Source organism: Podarcis tiliguerta (assembly GCF_965153285.1).
Source record: "Podarcis tiliguerta genome assembly, chromosome: 4".
In the NCBI taxonomy this organism is placed as follows: Eukaryota; Metazoa; Chordata; class Lepidosauria; order Squamata; family Lacertidae; genus Podarcis; species Podarcis tiliguerta.
The window spans coordinates 80,239,510-80,253,312 of NC_139537.1; the positions used below are offsets into that span (position 1 = coordinate 80,239,510).

At 44.2% G+C, this 13,803-nt stretch overlaps 1 protein-coding gene across 6 annotated transcripts in view; it reads left to right on the top strand.

Moving 5' to 3' along the window:
* Positions 1-4,599: 4,599 nt before the first annotated feature.
* NALCN (sodium leak channel, non-selective) overlaps positions 4,600-13,803 on the top strand; it is a 193,958-nt gene continuing 184,754 nt past the window's right edge. For 5 of the 6 annotated variants that reach the window (XR_014510429.1, XM_083437570.1, XM_083437569.1 and 2 more), the window contains exon 1: positions 4,601-5,013. The gene's annotated coding sequence lies outside the window, so the exon portion shown is untranslated. Of the gene's footprint in view, positions 5,014-13,803 lie in introns of all 6 variants that reach the window. The other variant, XM_083437568.1, reaches the window with a different exon arrangement.

The following is a 13,803-nucleotide window of genomic DNA, read 5'->3' on the forward strand; positions in this document are numbered from 1 at the left end:
CCCTAAACTCTATGTTTTGTTTACAGCAATTTCGCAGTTTCAGAAGGGCAAGGTTTCAGAAAGCCTTCCATTTTAATACACTTGAAGTTTTGTTACTGGGTCTCTTTGCATTACATGGTTTGTTTGATGATCTGAAAGAAACTTTACAGATCTAGGGCATGATCCAGTCAAAGCGAAACACTCTTCAATCCCACTGATGTAAATGACAGATGCTTGCGCACTTTGATCCCAAAGCAAGACCAGATGCAAATGAATACATCTTGTCACCTGCTTTGAATTGTAATGGTCACTGAGTTCCCAGCGTAAGGAGGAGATATATATATAGCAAAAGAAATACAGCTCTTCTCAAGTGCAAATATACCTCTTTGCGATGATGAATTACATTAGCTGATGTCATATTGTGTAAATTAACACTTTTCGTCACTATGACTATTATTATTCCTCCTCCTTGAAGCCAGTGTCACTTCAGCTGTGGCCTTGAACAAACTCGCATTGACTGGTATAGAATTAAGATTTTGCTGTTGAGTTTCACTATCCAGCTGTCAGTTCTCATAAGGAGATGGTCTTGCCCACAGCATAATTCTGCCTAGTAGCAACATATTCCTAGGAATAAAATATAATGGAGAAGGGTGAACTGCACTGCAAGAAAAAAAATGTATCCAGCTGCTTGTCAGTAAATATATTTTTTCTGCCAATATTTTTGGAGGCATTAATAGGTTACTTAATGTCATGGTCTTCCTAAGACCTTCAAACTTCAGCCTAATTGGTAAACTGGTTAGGAGCACAATATCTAACAGCCAAGGAAAGACAAGCCTTGCTGCCATCAGGCAAGGGATTAATCTTGTCCAGCATCGTGTTCTCACTATGGCCAACCAAACACAACAACAACAATATTTATACCCCACTCATCTGACTGGGTTGCTCCAGCCACTCTGGGAGACTTCCAACATATACAAAAACATAGTGAAGCTGCAAAGTGGATATTCAGAGACTTATTCTTCCAACACTGGAGGTGGTACATAGACATCATGGCTAGCAGCCTTTCACGGCTTTATCCTCCATGAATTTGTCTACACCTTTCATCTAAAGTGGTGTATGCCCTTTTCTAAGAGTGGAGTTTCCCCAGCCCTTTGTTTGTTTTGGTCGCCATTTTCTGAACGTTTTTCCAGCTCTGCAATGCCCTGGTGGGGTTGCCATAACTGCTCAGAGTATTCTAAGTGGTCTAGTTACCTCCTGCTTGGCTACTGCAATGCGCTCTACGTGGGGCTACTTTTGAAGGTGACCCAGAAACTACAATTAATCCAGAATGAGGCAGCTAGACTGGGGACTGGGAGTGGCAGCCAAGACCACCATGGGGGTCCCACCATGGATTTGTATAACAGCATTGTTATAATGGGCACTTTATTTTTAATCCCTTTCCTAGTTATCCTTAACATTGATTTTGTCTTTCTCACAGCTGAGTTGATATCTTCACTGAGCTGTCCACCTTGACCCCAAGGTACGGCTCAGTTTCAGACCCCATAAATGAATAAACTCTGACAACTGGGAAACACCGGCCTGCGAGTGCTCCAACTGGAGAACAGCCTCTACCAAAGGCATCATGGACTTTAAAGAACCATGAACTCAGAATGAAAGGGAGAAACAAGCTAAGAAGAAGGCATGTTTGGCAAATCCTCACCATGATCAACTCCCACCGGGAAACCTATGTCCCCACCGTGGAAGGATGTGTGGATCCAGAACTGGCCTCCATAGTCACTTAGGGACACACAGTTAAGAGCATATTCATGGAAGACAATCTTATTTGGCTACAAGTGATCACCGAAGAACATGCATATGGGAAATTACCACACACACATGTGCATAACTTTATATTTACCTATGCTGAATCACATTTTCCATTTTAGTGCCAGTCTGTAGAGCTAAAATGGAATAAGCTTAATTCAGTTTAGGCAAGAATCCGTGTCTGTTTTGTGTCCTTTTAAATGACTGTTACTGAGAACATTTAGGTCTGCATGTTGCGTACTTTCCTTGCATGAATACTGCTGTTCATAGGTTTACAAAAGATTCTTTCTTCTACTCAAATGTTGAAGCGACAGAAACCCTACATACCATGTGTCTGCACACATGGGTGCAGTTAATAAAGAATATACACCCCATGTATACTGTCAGGGTGTTTATGTGACAATTTTCTGTTTTGCTAGGTGAACATGCCATGTGTACCTGTGTGGCGAAAAACATGCCATAATGATCCCCTGTGAAGAAGAACTAATTTGCTATGTGCAAACATGCTTCCAGAACTCATTGCAAGGATTGCCATTGCTAGCATATGTCTATGTGGCAAAAATAGAGAAGTGTCTAAAATTCACACAAGCCTTTGTACATTTTCACCATCTAAATCAGGTTCTGTTGAACACAAGGGACATTTTTTTAACACATCCACTACACTAATGACTTGTACACAGTATGGTTGTTTTGTGGTTTATGCAACTGTATAAACTAAGAATGTTCTATGACCACAGTGAAAGGCCAGCTTCAGAATCAATGAAACCCACGTTAGTGAAATGCCATGCATGAAATGACCTTTATGTACCTCCCAGATCTTTGCAGGTGAGAACAGGGACACACTTATTGTAATTCTCCCCTCCACCACACAATATTACACCTTGCTGAAGGCTTGACTCCACTAGCTACATACTACAGTTGTTTATGATATTGGGGGCATTTGTTTAGAGGGTGAGGAGGCAAGTAAGGGGGGGCGCTACATAAAATTATGCATGGTAACAAATTGGAAAGTGAAATATACTTGGAGTCGAGAATGGATTTCATGCTCTTTATTCAGCTCATAGTGGCAAGGAGGAATGGAAGTTCTCCCAGAATGTCTGCCTTATATACATTATTTACACAATGGGCCCCATGTGATTGACTAATTCCAGGATTCTCCTGTAGGCCAATCAGGTTGCGGATTCCCTTCCACCTGGAGCTGGATTGGGTGGCTCCTGTGGACCAATGCATTCTGGATCCTATTGTTCTAGGACCAATCAGACTGCTGCCTTTTGGATCCTATTCAACTCAGTACATAACAGTCCACCCCCCCCCCCACTTTCTCATAATATGAAAAACCAAGGTCATCCAGTGAAACGGAACAGTAGAAAATTCTGCCCCACTATGTGCTGATATAGCTCAGTTGGTAGAGCGTCAGACTCTTAATCTCAGGGTTGTGGGTTTGGATTGAGCCCCACGTTGGGCAAAAGATTCCTACCATAGCTGTCAACTTTTCCCTTTTCTTGCGAGGAATTCTATTTGGAATAAGGGAATTTCCCTTAAAAAAAGGAAAACATTGACAGCTATGATTCCTGCATTGCAGGGGGCTGGAGTAGGTGATCCCAGAGGTCCCTTCCATCTCTACAGTTCTGTGATTCTAAGAACCTCCGTCTTCCTGCAGCACCTTGCCATCTGCTTTCTCACTTACAATCATCCTAGGGTTCTGATCAGTTTCCTCTGACCAGGGGACCAAACTGAAATGGGTTGGCTCTGCCTGCACCCCCTCCAGACTTTCCACCCAACCACTTCCACCGGGCTCCAGCCACACACTGGGCCACCAAGGGAGGGCAAAGCCAGCGTAAGTGGCACCTGCTCAGTTTCTTCCTCCTGGCCTGCGACAAAGTTCATTCAGTAGAGCATGAGACTTCAGGGTCTTGGGAATGGGTGTAGCCAGGGGGGTAGGAGGGTAGCTCTCCTCCCCAATCAAGTAAATCAATAAAAACGGTAGAAATAATCAGAATATTTTAATTGAAATGCTCGCTAAGGTCACTTAGATATTGTGGCGCATTCTGGCAACACAACTGGCAACCCAACAATCAGGCATGGCTTCTGCAAACTGACCCATTGCTTGCAGGTACAGTGTTACCTCAGGTTACATATGCTTCAGGTTACGCTTCAGGTTACAGACTCCGCTAACCCAGAAATAGTGCTTCAGGTTAAGAACTTTGCTTCAGGATGAGAACAGAAATTGTGATCTGGCAGCACGGCAGCAGCAGGAGGCCCCATTAGCTAAAGTGGTGCTTCAGGTTAAGAACAGTTTCAGGTTAAGAACGAACCTCCGGAATGAATTAAGGACTTAACCCGAGGTACCACTGTAGCTTGGTTCTGGAAATAGGAGCCAGCTTCTAGGGGCATTGCCATTCAAATGGTGTGCATGTCCCAAAGTCATGTGATGATTATGCAGGGTGAGGCTGACCTGGGACCCCCCATTATTTTATTCAAGTTGGCACCGCTGGTTCTGCAACAGGACAGGTGGGTGCCCTGCCACCCCCAACATCCATGGTCGTGGGTTCGAGTCCCACACTGGGTTGGACTAAGCGACCCTCGTGGTCCTTTCCACTCTACAATTCCTCCTCCTCGCATGGTGGTGCTGGACCTTCTTTCTCTGATGGAAAGGAGGATCTGGGGCCACTGGGCGCCATCCCCATTCTCTGCGCCATCCAAAGCGCGCGTGGGGGGGGCGGCGTGACGCAGCGAGGAGGAGGATTGGGCCCAACGGGAGGGGAAGGCGAAGGAAATTCGGGACACCCCCCCACCCCCACCCAGCGGAAGGCATGCCATCGATGCCTCCCAGCCCACCTGGCGCCGGCCCTCTCCCCGCCCGTAGCGGGAGGCGCCGTGCGCGCGTGCCGCCCTCCTCTCCGGCTGCTCGGTGTGCGCCGGTGGATGCTCGCGGGGAACAGCTGTTGCTGGGCGACTGCAAGGCTGCAGCGCCAGCCAGCAAGAAGGAACCTGCTCGCACCGTTTCGCCCTCATCTCCTCGCTGCCGGGCGCCACCACCGCCTATTCTTCCTCCTCCTCCTCCTCCTCCTTCCCACCATCCCCGACCCCTCCCGGGTCACGCCCTCTCTGCGCACCGGCGACGCGGGGCGGACAACTCCAAACCCCCGAGAATCATCACCAAAATAAGCTCGGGGGGGAGGGTGGCCAGAGCATCCCGCTCCAATCACGCCATGAAGGGAGAGGCAGGCGGTAGGTTGCCAGCGGCGGTCGGGTTGCTTCTCTGTATGGTATGATGCTGCTTCTTTCCCCTCCCCCTTTTATCAATAAGACTACCGATAATAATTATACCGTGTAGCGGCGGCGGCGGCGGCGGTTGCTCCTTTCCTGCTGACGGGCTTTGCAGTTCTTGGCGGGTGCGGGGAAAGCAGGAGAAGGCAAGGCTGGCGCAGCTGCACCGGAGGAGGAGGAGGAAGAGGCCTCCTGGGCTTGTTTTCGGTCAGGGCTTCACCTGGGCGCGGGAAGGAGGCAGCTGCTCTCCACCTTCCGGTGGCTGGGGAGGTGAGGAAGAGGCCTTTGTTGCCCTCAGAGGAAAAGGAGCCCAGAACTGGCTGGAAACCTTTGCCCTTCCAAGGGGGTGGGAGGGAAGGCTTGCAAAGCCACATTGGCAGCATAAGGAAAAGGGTGGGGGGGAAGAAAGAGCCCACTGCCCCCTTTTTTTTGCACAGGTGCCCTCCTCCCAAAAGATAGGCCTGGTCTGTTTCTGTAGGGAGATCCACAGGCTTTCCTGGGCCTTCTTGCCTCTCCAACAGTCTTCTAAGATGGCCTTCTCCCTTTGGCATTGTTGGTGATGTCAGCCAAAGATCTGGGGGAAGCAGTTGACCACTCTGGGGGGCAAGCATGTAAAACTACAAACCGTTGTTGGGCCCATGCGGTATTCTAACTCAATAAGAAGGTACATGATATGAGGCACTCAACACATTGGGTCTCAGCCCCCAGCTCAATTATGTGACCATTAAAAAAAAAAAATTAAGTAGGTGTGCGCAAGTACAGTGGTAGCTCGGGTTACATACGCTTCAGGTTACATACGCTTCAGGTTACAGACTCCGCTAACCCAGAAATAGTGCTTCAGGTTAATAACTTTGCTTCAGCATAAGAACAGAAATTGGGCTCCAGCGGCTCGGCGGCTGCAGGAGGCCCCATTAGCTAAAGTGGTGCTTCAGGTTAAGAACAGTTTCAGGTTAAGAATGGACCTCCGGAACAAATTAAGTACTTAACCTGATGTACCACTGTATATAATCTTTTGAGGGGAAATAAAATTGCAAAAAATAAAATGAAAGTTAGGTTTTCTAAATATTGGGGGGGGGGACGGGGTTAGTTAAACTAACACAGGTAAACAGGTTAAATACTGAGATGGTAACACAAGTCGAAGGTTAAAGGCTGATATGCCAAGGTAATACCTGAATAGGCTGTCCCCCATTTTTTAAAAAAGCTCTGTAGGTTATATCCCCAGATGCCACCCTTGTTAGGGAGCCCCAGAAGAGAGAGAGCCATAGGGACCTAAAGCTCTTGAACGAAGTATCCCCAGTATCCGTTCTCCACCCCCAATTAAAAATTCCAAACTTCCTTGAGTTAAGCATGAGGAGAATCTGTGCCCTAAAGAGCATTTTCATGCAAGGCTGAAATACCTGTGAGCTTCTTCCCTATTATTTTTACACGAAGTCCAATATTAACCCAGCGGGGGGGTTGGGATCAGAAAAACCCAGTTCCAAATGTATATTCTAGTAGTCAACATGTGGTGCGTTTGCATTTCAGACATGGTGTTTAAAAACACCCTGTAAGTACATAGGTACAACTTCAAATTAATATTAATTTTATACCAGTTTTAGTGTCAGAGCTTTTTCAAAAAAACAAAAAAACACCTGGAAATTTGTGGTTTGGGGAGAATGCTGTGAGCAGAGATTTCTAGACCTTCCCACAGAACTGAAGTTCCCATGGTTCGCTAGAGAAAGGGAATGGTTTTTACTCCTAGGGTTCCCCTAGCCTTGTCTGACACTCACGTAGGCCCTGTTCACATGCATATTCATCACTATGTTCTTATGCGTCAGCAGCAACTAGCCTTATGAGGAATTGCTCATGGAATTGGGTATCTTTAGCTTGGTCAAAAGGAGATTTGATAGCTATCTTCAAATATCAAAAGGGCTGACACATGGAGGATGGAGCAAGCTTGTTTCCTCCTGCTCCAGAGGCTAGGATCTGAACCAATGGATTCAAGTTAAAAGAACACCAGGAATAACTTTCTGACATTAAGTGCTGCTTGACAGTGGAACAGACTCCCACAAGAGGTGGTGGACTCTCTCCTTCTTTGGAGTCTTTTAAGCAGAGGTTTGATGGCTATCTGTCATAGATGTTTTATTTGAGATTCCTGCATTGCAGGGGGTTGGACTAGAGTACCCTTGAGGTCCCTTCTGACTCTACAATGATACGATTCTATGATTCTAATCACTACACTGCAGTTAGCTTTACTGTGCTCTCTCTGTGGAGACCTGGTCCATAGTGTTTACATATGCCCCCATCGTCTGTGCTTTCACAATACAGTACTGCTTAGATCTGCTATACTATTTTTAGTGTTCATTGACTGAGTGGAGTGCATTTCAGCAGGGTGTCTAAATTATTATACATGGGTTTCTTTGTTTTTTTTTAAAAAAAGAATCTAAATACTATTATTATTATTATTATTATTATTATATGCCACCCATCTGATTGCTTTGCCCCAGCCACTCTGGGCGGCTTCCAGCAAAATAAACACGATAAAACTTTAAACATTAAAAACTTCCTTATATAGGACTGCCTCTTCCCTTTGCGCTTCAACCTTTATATGCTACATTCAAGCTATGCAGAGTCAGAAAACCAAGCCATGTAACCGTGTATGTGCTTATTTCAGGTTTTCTGGTAGAGAGAATTGAGTTACTTTGCCATATGGTCCTCCACTCCTCAGCAGTATTCTCGCTGGGTTAAAATGAGATTTGCACAAGGACCCAAAGGCAGCACATGCCCTTTTGGTATAATTAGCTTTTATTTGCTCATTACCTTATTGCTGTCTTCAGAATTGTTCAGTTATAAAATATTCTTATTCAAAAAACAGCAACCATTGTTGCTGATTAGGGGTAGTTCTGGATATGTACCTACTATCTTCCTATCAATTTTATTTCCCCTTCCTTCCTTTCTCTCCTGCCCCCCACTCCCCAGTTTGTTTTTTAAGCTGCCATGGGAACTGACTGCCAGCAGCAAATTGTCACATCCTTTCCTGCAGAGTCAAAAATTGCAAAGCACAATTTTCACATGACGCAGAAACAATCTTAATAGGATCTTGGTAGAAGCAGAAAAATAGAATTGTAGAGTTGGAAGGGACCCTGAGGATCCTCTAGTCCAGGCACGTCCAACAGGTAGATCACTGGATGTCTCTGGTAGATCACTGGTAGATCGCTGGCTTGCCTCAAAGAAGATCAACAAGTTTGACCCCCTAAAAAATGGACTTTCCTCCTCCCCCCAAAAAGCTCGCCAACTTCGATCTGAACCACAAGAAAATGGGGCTTTCCTCCTCTCTAAAAAAGCTGAACAACTTTGACCTGAACCCCCCAAAAATGGGGTAGATCACTGCAAGTTGTTAACTCTGTAAGTAGATCGCAGTCTCTTGGGAGTTGGCCACCTCTGATCTAGTCCAACCCCCTGAAATGCAGGAATATGCAGCTGTCCCATACTGGGATTGAACCTGCAACCTTGGCATTATTAGCACCAGCTGAGCAATCCATGCAGAAATCCTTACTGAAGCCACTAGATCTTGGTTGTGAAAACCAAGCCGTTGAATTGGGAATTTCCTCATCCATACCCTTCAACATTTCTCTGATTAAAATAGGGATGTCCTAAGAAAATGCGGGACATTCTGGGATGAAACGAGAAACCAGGACGGCTTCTGGTTGAGAGCCAGTGTGGTGTAGTGGTTGAGAGCGGTAGTCTTGTAATCTGGGGAACCGGGTTCGCGTCTCCGCTCCTCCACATGCAGCTGCTGGGTGACCTTGGGCTAGTCACACTTCCTTGAAGTCTCTCAGCCCCACTCACCTCACAGAGTGTTTGTTGTGGGGGAGGAAGGGAAGGAGAATGTTAGCCGCTTTGAGACTCCTGAAGGGGAGTGAAAGGCGGGATATCAAATCCAAACTCCTCTTCTTCTTCTTCTTCTTCTTCTTCTTCTGTAAACCCAGGACTGTCCCTGGAAAATAGGGACACTTGGAAGGTCTGCTTGTCTAAATCAAAGATTTAGCTCAGAGAGCAATGTGGAACTGTGTCTCCTGTTGTGGAAACCCTTCCAGGCACATAATGTCTTGGGGTTCATGTGGGCATCCTGCTCTACCCTTCGCCCAGGTATTGTGTTTTATCATTCCTCCTCTCTCAAGTTCTCAGTTCTTCAGCAGATGCTTAGCCTCTATTGGCTGCTGAGCATGCTCAGGTGAAATATACTCAGAGTCGAGAGTGGATTTCATGCTCTTTATTCAGCTCCTAGTGGTGAGGAGGAATGAATGTTTCCCCAAAGTATCTGCTTTATATACATTATTTACACAATGGGCTGCACATGGTTGGCTAATTCCGGAATTCTCCTGTAGGCCAATCAGGTTGTGGATTCAGTTCCATCTGGAGCTGTATTGGGTGGCTCCTGCAGACCAATCATACTGCTGCATTGTTCTAGGACCAATCAGACTGCTGCATTTTGGATCCTATTGTTCTAGGACCAATCAGACTGCTGCATTTTGGATCCTATTCAACTCAGTACATAACATCAGGGTTCCCCTGTCCCTGAGGGTTCTTTTGTGCTTCTGCAAAGCCTGGCGTCCCCCCAGGCCTGTTGATAAGGACTGGCACTTACTTCAAAGTAAGCTCCACTGAATTCAGTAGGACTGAAGAGATGGTGAGAATGGCACTGTTGCCTGTTTGCACACACAGTGACAGGGCCTATAATTAAGGTATATCTTTGGTGGCCAAAAAAATAAAAAAAGAGGTAGCTTTATCTGGAAGGAGAAAGAAACAGTATGGTTGATAATAATATGAAGAAAAGGGGGTGGCTCTTCTGCTTGAGCGTATGGAGCTAATATTTTTTGAAAGGAAGGCTGGGTGACATAGTTATTTGTGTTATTTCTAGTCATTGCACTGGCCTTCTTCAGAGTGTGTCCTTTCTCTCAATGCACTGACTTATATTGCTCTGATTTAAATTCCCAATGCATTTCTCCCCCTTTAAAAGCTTTTGAAAATCTTCATAGAATTTTTTATGGGGGGAGTGGCGGTCAGGTATTTTTCTTTGTCATCATCTTCTCTGGCTTCTAAAAATAAGCTGAAAGAGTGATATTCTGATTTGCACATTAACAAAAATGAGGCTGCATTCCTACATATTAAGCAATGGCAGTGTGCCCAAATTAATGTTTATTTCTGATTCTTGCTGTGCAGAGAAAATGCCTCTGCTGACAGAGAAAGCAAATTGGCATGGCCTTTTTATAGTCCCCCTCCCCATTTTTTATTTTTTTAAAGTATGCATGATCTAGCTTCATGCATTCTTGATACAGAAGTTGATTCTGGAAAAAAGGGACCCCAAAGGCATATTGCAAAATAGCCCACGCATACATTTTCTATTTACCTTTCATAGATAGTATAATGTTGCAGTGATTATTTGAAATGTAGAGTGCTAAAAGGTGAGCGTGAACAGTTCCAGACAACTTTTACGAATGTTAGAAAATGTAGGGAAATCTGGAGCTGTTGACCACCTAAATGTGATTTGTAGCATTTATTTGTTATGCCCAAAAATAAGGAAGTGACCCTTCAGAGCATTTATATGCCGTTCTTCAAAACACATTCTATAGCAGCTTGCAATATGATATTAAATACAATAATACAAAAACATAAATCTGTATAAAAAACAATACAGCAACAAATAAAAGAACAACACCCATGTTTTTGTGGTGCTCACGGAACTCCTCAGAGATACTAATAAGCCACATTTAAGTTTCACAAATTAAGTATAGAAGATTGCATCCAACTGAGTCTTAGACTTATGGAAACTAATTGACTTGGAATAGTTCATTGTTATTATTTATTAGATTTATACCTCACATCTTCCTCAAAAGGAGCTCAGAGTAGCTGAGATGGTCACAACTCAGTTGAGATTGTTACAACTGATTTAAATCTTGTGTCAGGGAACTGCCATCAGAACAGGGGCAGGAAACAGAGGGGCAGTTGTGTTACAGGGAGCCTCTGAAAATCTTGCAAAGCAGTTCCTCTTCCCGTGATAAGGAAAACCCCACCTCCGGTGGGGAAGATGTGAAAGGACCATCTCGCTTTATTGGCTGAGGGAGCCAACGTACAGCTTCCAGGTCATGTGGTCAGCATGACTAAGCCCCTTCTGGCGAACCAGAGCAGCGCATAGAAACGCAGTTTACCTCCCCGCCAGAGCGGTACCTATTTATCTACTTGCACTTTGACATGCTTTCAAACTGCTAGGTTGGCAGGAGCTGGGACTGAGCAATGGGAGCTCACCCCGTCGCGGGGATTCAAACCGCCAGCCTTCTGATCGGCAAGTCCTAGGCTCTGTGGTTTAATCCACAGCGCCACCCGCGTCCCTTGTGCACTGTAAATAGTTTGCACCAAAATAAAACCTGTAAAAGACAGGTTGGCGTCCTGCCTGGTTACTCGTGAGCAACCACCCTTGCCATCCGACATCTTGAATTCAATCTGAGGTTGTAGTTTTGCCCTTTCCATTTGAATCACAAGCTGTGACCAATAATAACCAATGAAGCACTGCCAGGGGGTTCTTCTTTAGTCTCAAGGAGCAGAAATGTGAGGTTCCAGGGTGGAGCTCTGCCGGCCCAGGATCTATTGGATCACAAGTTGACCCTGCTACTGTCACACAGTTCCATTGGGCTCATTTGGGGCCTTGCCCCTCACCTTCTGCCCCAGCTGACACTCTCGGCAGTGATTTGGATTTGCTCCCAGTGGGCAGCAACCATGGTTAGGATTTCACCCATATAGTTGAACAACTATATCCTCTCACTGTGTGCAAGTATTGGGTATGCATTGGATTCCTGCCTGATCACTAGCCAGTGTATCTATTCAGCACTCTCTTCCTGGTTGAGAACCAGAATCTCGCAGTTTTGACAGCTTCCTTAATTTTTAAAGAAAACATGTTGGGAGTGTGATGTTTTATGGTGATACAAAAGAGCAAACGTATTCTGCCAGAATGTGAAAAAAAGTATCTTTCTGCAGTGTTGCAGAAAAAGGTATCTTGACCTTCAAATTAATATGTAAACAAAGTATATCTATCTATCCTCTTACAAAATGTTTGGCAGGGTGTAGCTCTCATCTTGTGTCTGAGTACATATAGAAACGTGGGTAAGCATTTGACTGATTATGTCTCAGGGGTGTGCAAAAGGAAAAAATGAATGTAGGGGAATAGAATAATGGGCAAAAATCTAAAATTAGCACCTTTGATTTGTTATGTTTGTCTCTTAAAAAAACAAAAACAAAACCCTCTTATATTGTGGTTTTGCTTCAGTAAACATATGAGGAAAAAGTATTCAACCATGTTGAAAAGATGGTCCTTGCTAATTTAATAAAGGACTTCACATTATATTAATAAATCCATGGCTGTGTGCTGACCTGCTATGCTTTTTTTTTAAAAAAAAGATATAGACAGCATTCATTCTAAATGTAAGCTACAGATGGAGAATTGGCTTTAACTAGATTTGCTTATCTCCCCCAGAAACTAGAAATGTAGGGTTTTTGTTTTTATTTTTAATTGCCCTTTGTAAAACAAAAATATATTATTTATTGATTTTTCACACAAAAAATACTACACACACACACACACATATAAATGTATTTAAATTTTCAGATTTACAAACAATAATCAAGCAAACAAAACAATTTCCATTAGTTCCCTTTGACTTCCCTCCTCCCCTTTTGTGGGTCCTTATGTTAACTTATTCTCCTGCATCTTCTCTGTTAGTCCAATTCTATTAAATCTCCGATAAAACCATAGTCCAACTTTTAACTACAAGCGTCATTCCAACCCTACTAATAATTTTAATTTACTAATAATTTTAGTTTACAATTGTGGGGTTTTTTAAGGTATTATTGTATATTTTCCCCATTCCACGTTGAGATTTTGGTCTTCCTGATTCCTAATTCTTTCGGTCAGTTTTGCCATTTCTGCATAGTCCATCAATTTAATCTGCCATTCTTCTCTGGTAGAGACTGCACCCTCTTTCCATCTCTGGGCTAGTAGTGTCCGGGCAGCAGTAGTTGCATACATGAAAAGTCTCATCTGGTCACTGTCAGGGAAGAGTTAGAAGTTTCCAGTTTATCAGAGGGAGAAAGCATTCCCCAAGGGGGGGAGGAGAGCAGTGAATCTAATAGAAGGCAGCAAGAAGAACAACAGGGAGGGACCGGCTATTCACAGGAAAGGCAAGGGTTAAGTTCCAGCTCAGATTCGGAGGAGAGGAGATACAGGCCAGCTCTAGCCAGGAGGTTAGAAAAAAGAGCGGGAAAACGAAGGGAGAGGCGCCTTCGCCATTTTGAGGGTGGCTGGTCATGGAGAAGCAGAGCTCAGAAGGTATCTGAAATAAGTGACTCTGAGGAATAATATTTAAGAACCGTTTATAAGATTGTTTTGTTAATACGCAATAAAAAGTTTTATAAAAGAACAAGAAGCGTTTGTGTGGTGATCTGAAGAGGACAACGACCAGTCCTGACAGTCACTTAGAATTTTGACACCTACAATTCCTAAAAGAAAAGCTTCTGGTTTTTTAGAAAAGGTTATTTTAAACATATTTTTTTCAATTCAAATTTTAACATAGATCATAAATTACTTTATCCATTGACTTCTCATCCTCCCCTTCCATGGTTTCCATATACACCCTTGAATGCTGCATATTTCGCACAAACTATTCAATACATCCAATACATATACTATTCAATGCATTTTAAGTTACTTGTCTTAATAAT